Source organism: Cetorhinus maximus, chromosome 27, assembly GCF_964194155.1.
Source record: "Cetorhinus maximus chromosome 27, sCetMax3.hap1.1, whole genome shotgun sequence".
NCBI lineage: Eukaryota > Metazoa > Chordata > Chondrichthyes > Lamniformes > Cetorhinidae > Cetorhinus > Cetorhinus maximus.
This window is the reverse complement of record NC_135905.1, coordinates 16,221,454-16,239,657: the sequence shown is the minus strand read 5'-3', so window position 1 is coordinate 16,239,657 and position 18,204 is coordinate 16,221,454. Positions and strand designations below refer to the sequence as shown.

The 18,204-nt window shown below is 43.7% G+C and overlaps 1 long non-coding RNA gene across 1 annotated transcript in view; it reads left to right on the top strand.

Moving 5' to 3' along the window:
- Nucleotides 1–15,254, top strand: part of LOC144668708 (uncharacterized) — a 78,429-nt gene extending 63,175 nt beyond the window's left edge. The window contains exons 2-3 of the long non-coding RNA XR_013573540.1: nucleotides 10,377–10,493; nucleotides 14,962–15,254. This is a non-coding gene — a long non-coding RNA (uncharacterized LOC144668708). The remainder of the gene's footprint in view (nucleotides 1–10,376; nucleotides 10,494–14,961) is intronic.
- Nucleotides 15,255–18,204: the final 2,950 nt, after the last annotated feature.

Genomic DNA, 18,204 nt, shown 5'->3' with positions numbered 1-18,204 from the left:
TCATTCATTCAGGTTGTGGACAATAATGCTATTAAAATAAATACTCTATAGATAACCATAGTCCCTGCAACATATTGGTCTCTGAATCAGAAATGACACCAATGCGTTGATGGCTTATGCAGCACAGTGCTTGGAGGAACTGTCATTTCTGTCCCTCCTTCCTGTATTTTGTGATTTCTTAATGTTAAGTAATGCACCAAACAGGGCAAAATAAATGTCTTAATCTTCACCCTTCAATGACACAATATACCAAAGAAACATTACATTTGTGGACAAACATGCAGCTGGAAAGGTGAGAATTGCAACTTGGTCAACTAAGGATTCAAAGACAAATGATCAGAGTGACTGTAACAAACAGAAAACTTTGAAGCATTGAATGCACAAATGTAAGCAGTTGCCTTTCTTTGGTGATGAAGTCCCAGTGACTACTATCATAGCTCATATAACTTGTTGGACATTCTATGAATGGACAAATGAGGTGATCATAATAAATTTAGCGGAGGGAGGAGAAAATTATCTGGAGAACTCTGGAGGCCCATTTGCAGCAGGCTTTGCTCGTCCCGTGGTTCCCAAATTGTATAATTTTCAACTATAATGGACCAAATTTCAGGGTTGCACAGCACGTTAGCATCGTGCTCAATTTCTCTACCCGGTCTCCTATAGGCTCCTGTTGTGCCCACAATGCTGAGGGAAAGTCCTGAATGAGGGACAGGTGCTCTCTCATGAGTGGGATGCAGGGATAGAAGTTAAAAATCATAGATTCTTTGCTAGTCTGTAGTGCACTTTCCAGAAGCTAGCTGAAGAATTGCACTAAATATCTGGGAGCAAATTGATGTCTACCCTCTCAGCTACAAGAAATATTTGGTTAGACAGGGCATGCATGAGGAAAGAAGGTGAAAAAATAGAATTTAATGAAAAATAAGCCACTCAATATTTAGTATTTTTCCCATTTGACACTTCTTTATAGAAGCTTTTCTAATCTTCCACTCAATCTCCCAATAATTCATAACATAAATATAAACCTTTAGCATTTCACCCTATCTTGCAGCACTCTGACTTAATTATCTCCCCTCTCATTTCTGATTTAAATAGCTTTGAATTTCTGAGATAACAATAGTCAAATCACATTAAGTTATCAAATTTGGTGCCCTTGTTTCTTTCAGTACTTTGATTAATGTTGTCTGTGGAATGGCTTTTTTATGGGCTTAGACAATTACAGTGGATATTGTTATTTAGATTTAGTGTTTGCATATTATAACAGCAGTTGGCTAGAAACAAAGAATCTCAGACTTAATATTATGGACATATCATTTTGCTGTGGGATTGTCAAATTTGAAGTTGTTTTTATAATTTTTGACAGGAAGGATTTGGAAATGAGCTACATTTGAGTGGTATGTTTTAAATTAAAGTGGATTCACATAAGTCTAGAATTTTCCTTCTGGCTATAGGCTGCAGCTAGTAAGACAATGAGAAATTTAGATGGTAGTGAGCCAGATATTGAACATGTGTTTTCAGAAGGACTGGGGCCAGTAGTTAATTTGATATCTTGTCCCAGACTTTCTGTGAACATCTGTTATCATTGGGATGACTGATTCATTTAAGTCCAATTTCGATGTCTGCCGATAATCCACTGATGTGGAGGGGATATAGCAGGTCTAATTGACAGGTCTATTGGCAACTCGGTGAACAGAACATACAGAGATAGTCCATCCACATCCTATGGTCAGAAGTAGCAAGAAGGAGAGAAAAATCCATGTCCACAGTTGGTTGGTTGGATTCATCTGCTGTGAGAAAGACAAGGCCTAAACATTTTATTGCAAGGTTCTGACCAAGCCTGTGTAAATTGGTCTGCTTAAATGCTGGACTGACAAAAACAAGTAATACTCAACTGGCTAACCAAAGGCAAACTGCCCTAATGTTTCCTCCTTTCCAAGGAAGTATTTGAAGTTCAGTGAAGTAAATTATAGCTGACACTATGTACATTTATTTACTGTCTGTACAAATAAAGCAGTTGAATGAATTGTATCTGGTCTCATCTCACTGGTGTTTTCAGTTTGCCAACTAAAAGATTGGAGAAGCACATTTGAAGGCAAGGAAGAAAGAACTTGTGTTTGTACAGCACCTTTGGCGATCTTGGGATGCCTGAAATTACTTCACATCATTCATTTTTGAAGTATAGTCATCATTGTAATATAGAGAACTGTTTGAAAGTAACAACATCCAGTTTAGATCACAAGGAGGAAATATTCTTATGCCTCCAAGTTATGCTTTCATATGATTAGCTATTGGACAATATTCGTGCATTCCTGAATGCAAGATATGTGGGCCATTTATAAGAGTGACGAGCACCACTGAGCCCAGGAAAGTATTTAAAGCACACCTGAAAATATAACAAAAACAGAAAATGCTGGAAAATCTCAGCAGGTTCAGCAGCATCTGTGGAGAGAGAAACAGAGTTAACGTTTCGAGCCTATATGACCCTTCTACAGAGCAGTCATACTGTTCTGAAATTCAGCAGTCATAAGCGTCATACGGACTCGAAACATTAACTCGGTTTCTCTCTCCACAGATGCTGCCAGACCTGCTGAGTTTTTCCAGCATTTTCTGTTTTTGTTTCAGATTTCCAGCATCCGCAGTATTTTGCTTTTACCCGAAAATATAACCATGATATGAACATATAAATGCTTAAGACTTTCATCTGAAATTCCTCTTCCTGCTATTCTAGCAGAGGCAATTATCCATTTTTTTAACCAGACTAGCAATTCTGCTAAAATAGCAATGAGGGAAAACTCAGATGAACGTGTTAAGCATTTATACAACAGCAACACACTGCATAATAGGACTTAGATGATTCCACTTGAAGCTCAGAAACTATAAAATAATCAGATGTCCCTTCCTGGCTGTACACACAATGTAACCACCTCACACTTTAAAAAATGAATATTAGGTCAACAGGGTAAGAAGAATTCCATAATCTCATAAAGGGCAATAACACAACCCCACAACATCATCAATCCACTTGTGCTGGACCTTTAACTTCATCTGATTCAACCACTAAACAGCATGGTAACTTCAACATGTGCAAAACTATAAAAACAGCCTGATATATATTGTTCCATAAGTGCCATATGTTCAGTGACTTCACAATGTACTTCACAGTGTACTTTTATTAAAAATAAAATAACTTTACCATTCATCTCAATTGCTGCAGAGTGATAAGATAAAAGTCTGGTTTCTTGTTAGGTGCAGATGTGAGCTGAGTCAGACCTGTCTCAATCCAGTTGTCAGCATGGATGCATTGTACATAAGTGCCCTTTCTCTTGATCCTGTCTCACCAAGAGAAGCTACAGTTTGTCTGGAATAATAAATGGCAAGCAATTGTACTGCTATACAGAGGGCGGCCATCCCATGTTAGAGATGAGATATGTTGTAATACAAAGTAGAGGGAGCATTACTGCACATCCAACCATGCTATGCTCCTAACTGTGCTGTACTTGAACTCAGACTGCTAGATCCTAACAATGGATTTCCCAAGTGCAAGTATTTTATTCCCCAGAACTAATGACTAGCACAAAATCTGCAACTGTTAAAAAATAAAAATATGACTTTTATCCAGTTTAATTATATTGTTACAATCTCCATAAAGACTTAACTTTTAAAAAGAAATCTGAATTCCAAGCTATTAATTGAGAAGGCCATAAACAAGATTTCACATTTTAAACAAAACAATTTTACTATTTAAAAGAGTCAAACAAAGCAAACAGTACTAACTAAAAGCTATGTTAGGTTATCAATTATACTTTGCAATCAAAAAGCACAAGGAACACAATCACCTATACTTTAAAACTGAAATCCTCAAGTGAACATATTCCTTTCCACTTTGACATCCCCCAGAAAGTCTTTGGCTACTTATCAGGCTCTTAAAGGTTCCATCGCTTACTTGGGACTAACTCCAAACTTTTTCACAGCTGCCTTGTAAAGTCTGGGAATTTTCAGCTCAAGCCTGAACTTCACTTGCAATTCCTATGCAGTGACTTAAACAGAAAATTAGAAACATCCCCGGTTTCTAATAGCTCTATTCTCCTGATCCACAGCTCTTGGCAAATTCTTTTCCACTGCCTTCTCCAAGACGAACTGCTTTTCACTGTGAAGGTTACCGTAGATGTCTTCTTCTAGCTCCAAGCTAGGTAAATCATGTAGCCTCTTTTTCCCTCACAGAATCTATCTCCAAACTGAGCGTGAGCTCCCACCTGCATTCCACGTGGTGAGCAATAAAGTTAGTATTTTCTCTACTTAAGGTGTAGGCCTGGCTAACACTTACCTCTTTTGCTCCCTCGAATCTCAGGGCAGAATTTTCTATGCCTGCTGACGTCGGGCATCATGGCGGGCATGAACAGACATATAGTTGGAAGGCCAAAAATCAGTTTCACGACATCATCCATTCCGCCCATCAATGATGAGCCGTGTTTCCCGCTGCTATACATCGGGAACTTTATCGTAATATATCTGCATATCATTACAAGCCCAGCTCACTGGAATCATCCCCCAATGTCAAACGTACTGCCAATGTCAGTGGGAAAACACACCGGTGCAGAATGCATCTTGACAAGTGTGACATGCAGAAGTCAGGGCTTACCATCACTGCCTTGCTTACATCACGGGCATCCAAGGAGAAAAAGATGCTGGAGCCCGACAGTAACGGGATCCTGGAGGAATGTGCATCACATGCTGGGTGGATTCTCGTGGACATGGTCTACAACAAAGCAGCTCACGGAAGGTGGAAGGTCAGCATTGAGGATCTGCTTCACGATTTCAGTGTCTTAGCCATGATCTGCAATGGATGATCGTCAAGGGGGTGGAGAGGAAGGTTTAGGTTTGACTCGGAGAGGAAGGTGTACCAGTGCTGGTGGGAGAAGAAGGTCTAGGTCTGACTGGGAGAGGAACGAGTGTCAGGGGGTGATGTTGTGAAGGGGGAGGAATACGTGGGGGAGGAGGGTGTAACAGGGAGAACACGGCAACTGGGGAGGTAGTTGTAAGGGGGCAGGAAGGTGTAAGGGAAGCAGTCTGGGGCAGGAAGGAGTAGAAAGGGTAGAGGAAAGAGTAGGAAGGGTAGAGGAAGGAGTAAGAAGGGTGGAGGAAGGAGTAAGAAAGGTGGAGGAAGGAGTAAGAGTGTTGGAGGAAGGAGTAAAGGGGGTGGAGGAAGGAGTAAGGGTGGGGAAAGGAATCCGGAGGGGGGAGGAAGGAGTTTTGGGGGGTGGGGTGGTGGGGGCACGGGGGAAGGAGTAATGGGAGGGGAAGTAGTGAACGTGCAATAGATGGGTCTGCGGAGTCGAAACTGCCTCCTGAGGAGCGAAATGAGGGTTGGTGTGGTAGGAGGGAATCGTGAGAATGAAAGAGGCAGATTGAGCCAGTAGGGAGCGAGGGCGAGGATGCGACGGTATCAGTAGAAGGAATGGCAAGGGTGGTTGGTGGGAACCCGGAGGCAGATGTGGACCTTAGGGATGGGAAGGAGGAGGCCAGGGAAGTTAATGTGGATGGGGGTGGGATTTTCGGGAAGTTAGGGAACGTGTACTTTCACCTGGACATCCCTGAAAAAAAAGGGTTCTGGTTGTTAGGTGATGGTGGGGAGGTGGAAGGTATGCCAGGTGGTCAGCAGTGAAGGGGGTAAAGATATGGGTGACAGGGAGAGAAAAGGACAAGGGAGCTAAAGACAAATGTTGCACGCACCATGCTTTTAAAACCAAAAGTGAAAGGAGACTCGTGTTGGGCGGGAACAGGTGCCACATGGGAGTGTGCTCAGTGGGTGGGCGGAGGTGCAGGTCAGCTCAGATGGACAACTGGAAGAGAAGACCAGCAGGTAGCATTGAAAATGCTCAGCACATTGAAATGAGTGTGATGGAGGAAGGATCCGTGTGTGTGGGAGAGTGCTTGCATGAGGCTCCGAAAGGCCTTGCCACACACACTTCTCCCTCCAGAATCACTTGTGGGCCAACTGTTGCTAGTCGGGGGAGGATGCAGTGGGAGGACTCGCGAAGCTCCTCAGTGAAGCTGAGAGACACGATTACAGATTATTCGGTGAAAGAGAATGTATTTTCAGATTATAAAGTGACATAATATTTTCACCCGTGCAACCAACTGTGATCAGAACTTCTTAACTTTTCTAGGCCTAACACTTCTAGGTGCTGCCCTGACATCCGCAGCAGGGGTGGAGACTGTATAATGGTTGGCCCTGTTGCCTCTGATGACTTGGGCGAAGGCCCTCTCGAGAACCGCGACCTTGGGGCCCCCAGCTTGCTTTGGCTGTCCTCCTGTGGATGACCTGCTCCATCTGCGGTGACAGAGGACGAGGTTGAGTGGGTCACAGGCAAAGGGGACTCAGAGGGAGAGGACAGCCTCAGATTCCTGAGTGGATGACTCAGCGGTCCCCAGCTGCAGCTCCTCCTCCCTTCGGGTGCCCGAGGACCCTGGCCTGACTCTTTGAGGGGAAGGAGCACCTTGAGGGACATCAAGGTGCCCCGTTTCCCTCTTGCGCTGCCATTGCAGGAACTCACCTATGGCTATGGCGTTGGAGTGCAGGTCTGCTTGCATCTCCGCGTCCTGCTGGACCAGGGTCTCCATGGCATCTGCCAGCCTTCCCATGGATACCTACCTGCGCGCACAATTTCATCAGACAGCAGGTGGGCACACTCCTCCACGATGAGTTGGAAGGTCGAATCCAGAAGCTTGTCATCTGACTCAGACCTCACAGATGCCTCTTTCCCAGCAGTCCTCCAAATGTCGAGGAGCTCGGCTGAACCTGCCTCCTCCTGCTGAGGACATGTGTCCATGCGGTGACCACCAGAATCTGAGCCCCAGCTCTAGATCTAGGTCCCACTGAGGCGTGTGACTCTGTGTTGATGGAGGGCGTGGCTAAGTGCTGTGATGAGCCTTCCAGGCAGCTTATTTTCAGCTCTTCCATGGAGGAGGTGTCCTCATGTCTGGAAGTGAGGACCTGGATGGAGCTGAGGGACTGGCTGGCTGAGGGTGTTTGTCGCTTGGCAGAGCTCCCTGTGAACTAAGGTACAGATAATTAGTGCATGGCAGCAGAGTCAAAAGCAGGAGAGAGAGCACTCACATTTACATTGAGAGAGGAATGATGTGGTGCAGATTTCTCACGTGGGTGTTCAACACCGACCTCACCATCATGGCACGCATCATGCCACAGGCATGGTCCACATCTTCACCAGTCAGTGCGATGGCACGTTTTTCAAAGTGAGTGAGGGGCTTAATGCGGGCCACTCCACCCCTAGTCTGGGACCTACCCCTGCTGTTGTGAGCCAACTTCTCCTGCATGAAAACAGATGGAGAGAGTGTGAGCTAGACACATGGCACTGTGTGGAATGTTTGTGTGGTGAGTGGAGCCATGGATGGCTTGAGGACGCGAGCTCAAGAGGATATGAGCCTGATGGAAATGTGAGGGTGTGTCAGAGAGTTAGTGGTGTTGTGCCTTAAGGTGTGAGATCCCTGTGGATGTGTGATGGGTTTGTGAGTGTGAAAGTTGAGAGTGATAAGAACAGTGAATTACCTGGAGGAACAGCTGATATCATTCATCATCTTTCGGCTCTAGGTGACTCTCTTTCGCAGGGCATTGGTGCTAACCACCACTGCCACCACCTCCCATGCTGGATTTGTCAGCTTGCCTGCTGGCCTTCGCCTGGGGGTTGGGTAGAGGACATCACGGTGGGTCTCCAAGGTGTCCAAAATGTGTTTCTGGTAGGTATCACTGAATCAGGGAGCTGCAGTTTTCTTGCTTTTTGGGGCTATGTCTTTTCTGCAGCGATCCTGGGCTAGAAGTACTGAGGAGTGTGAGCACGGCTGCACTTTAAATATGGCGCCCGGCATGAGGAAGCGGCAAGGTGACAGCATGGCGGGTAAATCAGAGGCTACCCTCCAGCAAAACGGCATGTTTCCCGGGAATGCATGACTAATGAGGTGGATTTGGGATGATACGGAGTGAAAAGCTGCCTTTGCGGCCAGCAGGTAAAACGTTCTTTCTTCTGCCACCTATTGCACTTTGTAGAAATGTGGGATGATTCCACCCTTAGACTGTTCCCAAGCTGAACTGTTTGTTTTTGTGAGCCCCACTGAAAAGGGCAATTCCCTGCAACCTATCTCCATGGCAATGTGGCATATTTGGATGTTCCAAACTGAAATTTAAACTAATTATCTTTTATCTTCAAAACAAGCTTTCGATTCTGTGACCCACATGATTAATTTATATCTTTAATGGACTCAACGGTCCTTTTTCTGGACTTGTTGGTTCAATCAAGAAACCCTTTGCTTAGGTTTTCTCACTTCCAACCCTGCCCTTATTAACTAAACACAGGTAACCTTTGAACTACCATTACTTGAAGTTGTCTGGAAATTTTAACTACCTTACCTGTACAACTTTCATCTCCCAAAACTAAAAGTTACCTCTGAAATATTAATATAAACCATGAAACTAGATGACTATGACAATACACATATCTAACAATGACCTACCTTCAATACAAGATGCCTAGCCATTCCTTCACAGATACCTTTTTCTCTCAAATAAGCTTTCAGTGTCCAGTAACTTCTGCAAGTCTAGAGAAGGTGCATATTGCTACAAGTGTAGTCAAAATGCTAATTTCAGTCTCAGTCATTTCACCACTAAAATTACACATCTTAACATTGCTGAAATCAACACTAATGGCATAAGGTGGGAAATCATCCTTTGTATCATTCCAACAGTTGTGAAAAATGTGGAACAAAAAATTGAAAACATAAATTCTGTAAAAGGGGAATAGTTATTGAAACATAGGGGACAAAAAAGGATACTGAAGGCACCAAGAAAGAGTTAAGTAAAAACATAAAATGCCAGGAAGACTGCATTTAAGCAGCATTTGTGGAGAGAGAAACAGAGATAACGCCTGGACTTTTGCCATATCAGGCCAAATTGGGTGCCCTTTAAAATGGTGGATGGAACCCAATTCTTGGATTTCCATCCCATTTCCATTTCTGGCAATTTTCACTGGCGCTGGTTAAGGGTACAGGTAGAGAGCCCACAAGCAGCACTTCCCTGACCTTGCTGGCTCCATTGTATGTTGGGGCAGTTCAAACCCTTCCACAATTTTAGTGGAGTCAGGCCCCTTTTGTAAGTAGCTGTGGTTCATGGCCTCTCAGACAAGTCGTGAACCATGGAAGAACCATAGTCTTAAGTCACCAAAAAATAATAAACAACCATTCAATGTTCCCATTGAAATACATTGGCCCTCAAATTTGTCAATTACAGTCATTCATATTATCAAGGTTGGAAAATTTTATCCACTTCAGACCTCTTAATCTTGTGTAAATAAACACACAGGCAGTGAAAAGAACTCTTCAAAGAAACAGCAGGCTATTATAAGGTAATAAAGGTGTCAAACAATGCTTTCCCTCCCCTCTGCCGTTGTATTAATATTGCTTGCTGAGATTGAAGTGCATTAACCATTCTTGGAACTCAGCCAAGCATTCATAAGGAGGCCATCTCCTAAGCCTACTTTTGTTGATACAGTTGCCAGATGGCTTCAGGGGCAGGGGTAACAGAATTCGGATTTGGAGCATGGGTCAGGAGCAGGGCCAGGAATGCCAGTGGTCAGGTGATCAGTTCGGGAATCTGGAAATTTCAGTGGCAGCAATGGTCAGTTCCTTCAATTCGCAGTTTGGAGGAGCACTCCTGGCCCTCCCAACTCCACATTCAGGTAAATTACTTACCTTCCACGTTGCAGACGATTGGTGCGGTTGGTTTCTCCAAATACAGCCAGTGATGATGCTGGCTTCCTCAGAGCAAACCAATCTTATGAAGGGGATCTCAAGCAGGTGTCAGGCCCTTATTTGTATATGCAAAGGGCCAACGGCCTACATCTGGGGTAGGTAAAGGATGCCTTGTTGTTTTCCCTTATCCAATGCGGCAGGCAGCACACTTCCAACCTGAAATATGTACATGCTTGTGCTCATCAGGTTGCTGCCTCAGTAGTCCAAGTCATGCCTAAGAGAACCATATCTATCACCCTGCAGGGTGCTGCCAGTGTAGTCCAAGTCATGCTCGAAAGACCCACATCTATTACCCTTGTGGTTCACAAATGTCAGAAAGCAGTTGTGGTGAAAAAAACAAACTGGCATAAATAAATGGCTGCTTTCCAAGTCATAAAAGTTTGAAAAGTATTTCTTGTTCCAAAGGGCTAAAAGCCATGCATATGTCAAAAACCACTACAACAATTCATCAGAAATATTTCAGTAGATCTGACATTGCAGAACTGGAACCATTTGGTAAATATTCGGTAATACTGTACTATGCAACATGTGTTATTCATTTACAGTATTATATCTAATAGAATGGAACTTCAGCATTGAGGAACCAACTGAATGGTCTACATATGCTCCTATGCCTCTTGAAAGACTTGACAGGATGTTTGGAAGAAACTGCATGACTTAAAGAGGAGAAAAATAAGGTATGATTATGACTGCAAATCAGAGGTTTTCTAACTTTTTTGTGTGGGGAATCTACTGCAAATAGTGATATACTCAATGGATCCTCTGTCCCAATTTCAAAAAGATTATAATAGCTAGCACAAAAAATAGCACAATATCATTGCAGAAAAACCTTTTTGTTATTGCAAAGTAGTGTGTAAGTACGCCAACAAATGGAGAAACATGGGCCTGGATTTTCCCAACTGAGGAGGGAAAAAGAAGTCAGGGCAATTTCCCGATCCCAAACTCACCCTTAGGGGAATCAATTACTCATTGCGATTTTGACAGAGGTGCCCCCTTAATTGACATCCAGACAGGTTTCCTGTCCAATTGTGGGTGAGCTCTTGAAGCTGGAGGGACAGAGGCCTTCTAGTTTAAGAGGAGCAGCAGCCTGCAATTGATAGCAAGTTACTGAGAGGACACTTCAGCATGGGGGTGCCCTCTCACCAACTTTTGTAAAAGTTTAATTATAAAATGGCTCCTGCAGCCAGACTACCACAGCTGGGTGGGGAGCCCCATTACAAGGTGACATGTGGCTGCTCCTGCACCAAGACAGGCAGGGAGAACCTCAAGGCTGCTGGATCATCAGCTAATCGGCCTCCCGCTGGGTGCCCAGCTCCAGAAAGTTAAGCAAACCCCTTCCTGTGCAAGAAAGTGAAGCCCAACTAAAACATTCTTGCCTCAGCAAAATTGTCTGCTGCTGAGAACAAGATCAGGAAACCAGCATGCTGACCAGTATTTAGAGGCCCCATCCTCTTCTTGTTGTATGTCTGTTCAGTAGGTCTCACAAAGAGGTTCTGGGTCTTATATGGTTGAACATTAAGTGTTTATTGATAACACATAAGTACGTACATTTATAGAGGGTGTAGCCCAACTAACTCCATGCTTGCTCCTACACAGATCTCTGTCGAGTCCACAATTGACTCTAGTCTTAAGTCATATGTCTCTTTACATCACACTGTGGAGGATACCATTTCCCAGTCCCACATTCACCCTTGCTATGCTTAACCCTTAAAACACACCTCCCAAGTCTTTGCCCAATGTATTTACATTACAATCGTGCTAGCCTTTCTCCTGCCGTCAGGTCTCTGACTTTATAAATTCAGATGGTCTGCAGGCTTGACAATTCTTCCAGATCTCATACTGGTTGCATTCGGAGGAGCGGTAGGCTCTGTTGATGTGAGCAACCTTTGTTGATTCAGAGTTTGAGCCACAGTCTGAGTTTCTGGCATTTTCTGGACTCCTTCTGATATACTTTTTCCGCTCCTTGGAGTTGAACTTCTCTGTCAACTCCTCATCTGCTCGGGGACCACCGGTTTGTCTGCTTCTTTCCGGAGAGTGTGTTCACTCCGTTTATTCATGCTATGAACCCGTTTTTTTCTTTTTCTATATGGTGTGGTCTGCTGTGATCTTTGTGGGAGTTGAAGGTGTCTCTCTCTCTGTCACTGGATGTTCCTCATCAGTGAGCTCACCCTGCGGTTTGGCTTTTATCGTGACACTGTGCTCTTCCGTGTGTCTCCACACCTCACCGAGGTGTGCTCTGGCGAGTTCATGGTCACGACTTCTTTGCTCCAGCATTGTCTTTCAGCTTTGCTTGCAGTTCAGTATAATTGGTGATAGGTTGTCTTGACATTTTCTGCTGTTTTATGAGAGCTAAGGGCAACACAGGCATCTCCGACAAAAGGGAAAAAGATTGGTTTCAGATGATGTATGTGACTTTGAATATCTGCTTGTCAGCATACCTTAGTGGTTCTAGGATCAGAAGCCAGGTTCCTCCAGGCCCATAGAGTGGTGTGTCTGACATTCATAGCCAGACGTGTCTCAGCCCTGGTTCCTCGTCCAAGAGGACTGTAACACTGGTTCCTGTGTCCAATTTGAAGCTGGTGAGGTGACCGTTTCCTGAGGTGCCCGCATTCCAAAGAGAATGCTGGATCCTTGAACTCACCCAAGAAGCAGGTTGGGTCTCTTCATAGTGTGGTACCTCAATTTCATGGATTGTCGTGGGATCCTCTGGCCATCTGGGTGTCTTAGTTTTGCATAACTTTCCAAAGTGTCCCAGGTGGTTACAGTTGAAACACTACACTGAGATTGCTGGGCATTGCTTTCGTCAGTGAGGTCATTTGGCTCCAAAGAGCTGACATGGTCGCCTACTCTCGTGGTCAGTTTGGGTATTGCCTTCCCTGGCCTGGTGTCTCTCTTCCCCTTTGATGCTTTACTAGCTGGACAGTTGCGGTTGCTCTGTACCATGGCTTGCTTTTGCCATGTAAAATGGACTGGTGCTGTTGGCGGATTTTGGACTGCCTGACTATTTTGATGGCCTTTTCTACAGTCAGATCTTCCTTGGACTGTAGTTTCTCTGAAAGAGCATTGTCAACCAGACAGACAACAATTCTGCCCCTTATAAGTTCTGACTTAAGGTCACCATAGTCACAGCTTTCAGTAAATTTGTACAATTCGTTTATAAAAGAGTCGACCAGTTCTCCAAGCTGTTGGACACATTTGTTGAATTTTGCTCTCTCTAAAACTTTGTTGCTTCTTAGATTAAAATATGTATCAAATGATTTTAGATTTTCATCAGATTTATCTGAGGATTCATTTATTCCTTGTCTCGCATATATCATTGGCTATCAGACCTACTCAGTAAAGTAGTGCATTCACTTGTTCAGCTTCTGTGCTTTTATCTATTCCCGACGATAGCATGTATCTTAAGAATCTTTTCCACCAAAGTCCCCAATTTTGTGTTTGGTCTGGTCCTTGGATTAGTCCAAATTGGTTTAGTAAAGTTGATTTTTGTCCACGGTTGCTTTAAAATTCAGGTGGGCACAGCTCTACATGTTGTGCGTGTTTTAAAGATGGTGCTGCAGTAACTGTTTTTTTCAAAGAGTCCCCGCGCTTGTCACATATTGGCAGGCTCCTGTGGTGATAGCGGTCCCAAGCTCTTTGTCTTTAGTTTTGTGCAGCAATTTATTCAATAAGCTATTCTGGGCGTTCCCTGCAGTATCAGAGGATTTTCAGATGTTTTACAATGGATTCACAATGGATTACAATGTAGGCTTTGGCTGAAGTTTTTAAACCTTCCAGTTGTTTCTTACAACGAGCTCAACTGCCATGTGGTATGGCACCGATTCTGAACCCGGGCCAGCCGTGGTCCTTTCAGAAACGGGCTGCTCTGACCTTTTTACGACACTGGAGCTGGTTAAACCAGTCCTGGCTTAGAACTGAATTTTTTGCTCACCCCTGCTAGGTCTTTTGAATTTGCACTCTGTGGGCATTAACAATGGGCCTCCACTAGATCTTGTGGAGTCCTCAGCTACACAGTAGAACTTCTTCTTCTGCTATTCCATTTCCAATTCTTCATTGGAGCTTCTTTTAGGCGATCTCCCACTGTGTCTTCACTTCAGGTGCTTTGAGTCAGGTCAGAATGCTGCTGCTTTAGCTTTCCAGCATTTGAACTTCTGCTCCAGCTTCTCTGAGGTTCTGGGTTTTTCCATTAGCTGCCACCATATTGCATGTTTAGTCGGGCTCACGAAGTTCTGAGTCCTATATAGTTGAACATTAAGTGTCTATTGATAACACATAACTATGTACATAAACACAGGGTTTAGCCCAAGCTATGCGCTGACTCCCTGCTTGCTTCTACACAGGTCTCTGTCCAGTCCACAACTGACCCTAGTCTCAGGTCATGTGTCTCTTTACATCACACTTAGTGTGGTATTGTTTCCCAGTCCCACATTAACCCTTGCTATGCCAGGTACCTTTATACTACACTTCTGTACCTGCACCCAGCATGGCCTGTAAATCCTGCCCCTGAGGTCAGGTAAACTAAACTCTAGTAGCCATTATAGTTCTCAGTCTGAAAAACTAAGCTGTAAAGAGGAGCACAGGATATATATGCGCTAGAAGAAAATTTACATTTGTTAAAGATATAGCTGAAAAGAAACTGTACGAACAGAGAAATATTAGGAAGAATATAGTAAGGTATTAAATGTGAAAATAGCAAGTAGCATGAAACTAGAGTCAGAGTCATTAGGGCACAGAAAGAGGCCATTCAGCCCATCGAGTCAATGCTGGCTCCCTGCAGAGCAATCCAGTCAGTCCCATTTGTAGGAAATATGTACCTTTTTGTACTTTTTATACCTTGTGCTATGAATTATTTTTATATGTATTTTGTACGAAGGGTTAATTCTAAATGTGTGCTTAGGATATGTAGTCAAATTGAAGTCACACTGCAGCAGGAACTGATGGTGTAGTGTGAATAGCAAAAGGCAAGAAGGACAGATGGCCAAAATTATGTTACCAGTTGTGACCTAAGAATTTGCTTTGAAATGTATAGATTGATGGACTTTAAAGCTATAACTAAATGGCTGTAATTGTTATTAAGTTTGGCAAATAGTTGTGCAGGAAAAAGTTAACAATGGACTGTTTAGATTTTGAGGATATCCTGTTCAGGTTATGACCACAGGATATTTGTCCATAACCAATGAAATAACAAGATCAAAGCACAATGGCAACATTAGCACACAGCAAAACACTTGGCTACAGAGGATAAAAGAACTCATTTGATGATATTTGACACATGGATTTCAAAAGAAGATGCAGGGAAAGAAGAAAGAAGAGGCATCGCAAGCTTTTCATACCCCGAGAACGGTGGGAAGCAAGAACCATCTAAACTAGGATATCAACTATCTTTGTTTGTTAAGTATAAATTTGTTGCTTAATAAATTTGTCCTGATACCTCTGAATTAAGTGTCTCCTCATCTGAAATGTATTGCCTGGTCTTGAAACCTCTTACACACTCCCCTGCTCTATCCCTATAGCCCTGCAAATTTATTTCCCTCAAGTATCTATCCAATTTCCTTTTGAAATTGTTGATTGTCTCTCCTTCCACCACACTTGTAGGTAGAAAGTTCCTGGTCATTACCACTTGCTGCACAAAAGAATTCTTCCTCACATCCTTCCTGTATCTCTTGCCCAAAACCTAAACCAGTGCCTCCTAGTCCTGTGCCACCGCTAATAGGAACAGCTTTTCTTTATCTCTTGACCTTTTGACTATCCCAGATTGTTTCTTGGTCTTATAAGTATCCCTGACTTTAATTGCGCCACCGTTGGTGGCCATGCCTTCAGTAGTCTACACTCCAAGCTCTGGAATACTCTCCCTACACCTCTCCAAATCTCTACCTTGCTCTCCTCCTATAAAATACTTCCTCAAGCCTGCCTTTTTGACCAAGCTAATATCCCCTTTTGTGGCTCAGTGTCATGCTTTGTTTTATAATGCTATTGTGGAGTGCCTTGGGATGTTTCATTGCTTTAAGGGTCCTCTGTAAATATAAAGTAGGAGGTGGGGGAGGTGGAGGTATGGGAGCGAGGGGATTATGGGGGTATGAGAGTGAGTGAGGGGAGGGTTAGGGAGTGAGGATCAGGACACCCACACTCATCTCCAGAACTGGGTCAATGTCTCAGCAAACGGTGAATGGAGGTGAGCCTTTTCACCTGGCTGCCCTGGCATTGCCCTGCCTCCATCTCTAACTTGGGCCTGCTGCAGGCGGCAGTGGCGTTAGCTCCATCCCATCCCTACCACCCCGCCATGATGATAGCATGAGTGGACACTGCTGGTCAGGAAACAGGATCGCGATGTTGGGAAATCCCCCAAATCTAGATTCCCACCTTCAAGATGAAAATCTGACCTAAAATTTCTACTTATGAAGCACAAGGTTCCATATACTTTGCTAGCTACTCTCTCAATATGTCCTGCCACCTTCAAAAATCTGTCATACGAACCTCAGATCCCCCCCTATCCCTGCACACTCTTCAGAACTGTTCCATTAAATATTTATTGCCTCTCCCTAACCTTCTGTTAAAATGTATCACCTCACACTTCTCTGCATTAAATTCCATCTGCCACTTGTCTGCCTATTCTGTTGGCTTATCTGCGTCTTGCTGCAGTTGATTGGTATTCTCACTGTTTGCCGCACCTCCAAGTTTGGTATCATCGGCAAATTTTGAAATTTTTCTCTGTATTCCAATATCCAAATCATTTATATACACGTGTCAAAAAAGCAGTTGTCCTAACACAGACCCTTGGGGATCACCACTGTCCACAATCCTTCAGTTCTGAAAAACAACAGTTTAACACAAATCACTGTTTTCCACCCTTAAGCCAATTTTTTCCATGCTGACATTGACCCTCCTAATCCATGAGCCTCAGTTTTATTAACCAGCCTTTTTGTGGTACTCAAATGCTTTCTTAAAATCCTTATAGACAATATCCACTGCATTCCTATCATCAACATTCTCTGTTACATCAGGAAAAAATTCAATTAGATTAGTCAAATATGATCCTTTACAAATCTGTGTTGGTTTTCCTTAAACCCAAACCTTGCTAAGTGCCTGTTAAATTTTTTTCCCTAATTCTTTATTCTTTCATGGGACATGGGCATCACTGCCAAGGCCAGCATTTGTTGCCCATCCCAATTGCCCTTGAACTGAGTGGCTTGCTAGTCCATTTCAGAGGGCAGCTAAGAGTCAACCACATTGCTGTGGGTCTGGAGTCACATGTAAGCCAGACCCGGTAAGGATGGCAGATTTCTTAAAGGACATTAGTGAACCAGATGGGATTTTGCAATTTTCAAAGTGACAGCCACTAATTGGTCCAGAGCCAAAGTCAGCACCCAATTAGGAACATCAGGAGCAAGCAGGAGGCAGGATAATTTAAAGGGTAAATAGCAGCCATTTCTGGGCTATTGCATTTGGAAATGGATGAGCAGAGGGCCAGTGGTGGTTTGGACAGCTGTCTCCAGGCAGCCCCACATTTTTCTGATGCTTCCCTTGTAGCCCTGTTTGAGACTGTGGTAGACAAGAGATCTGTACTCTTTGCACCATCTGGAAGAAAGAGCACCAGCAAGCCAGACCAAGCAGCCATGGACAGAGGTGGCTATGGATGCCAACAGCCTCACATTCCCCTCAAGAGCCCAAACATTCTCGTCACAAAATTCAGCCTCTCAGCTCTAGCAATGGCAACTCTGCGCCGCTGAATAAGCAGCTGAATTTAAATCTCCTCTTTTATGCAACCTTTTCACATGCAGTCAAACATACAGTCTACTGAAAATAGCTAACTTTTGCTCCCCAGACTCCTAACAATCTCTACAAAGAGCTCAACAAGCAATTCATTTGATGTGTGCAGGTTGCTGGCTCCCCACCCCCACCCTCCTTCAGAAAATCTCATTGCATCACTGAGGGGTCAGGAACCAGTGACCCTTCAGAGTGCACAATTATCCAGGCCTGCCCACAGCCAAAATCATCTGCATGGAAAATTGAAAATTCAGGCCTGCCGTGACTGGACTGGAACCCATTGTCTAGGTGGATACTTCAGTGTAGTGCTGAAGTGTTGCCTAATTGTTGGACATATTGTGTGTCACGAACAAGTAATTATGATATTACAGGTTTTAAAGGACAATTGTTTTAAAGGTACATTTCTGTTGTCAAACCTTTAAATTGAGTTTAAAAGCCTTTTTCAAAATGGCAGTATGGACAGACAACCTGGCACCTTTCTGCATTTATTGAAATCTTGTCAGAGTCAAATCTCTACAGCTGGCTATGAAGAGTCATTAAAATGCAAATACTCCTCCAGGGATGTCCACTGAATCTTCTAAAAGGTATAAAAGCCCTTTGGCTTCTAAGGGAACAGGAGACAGG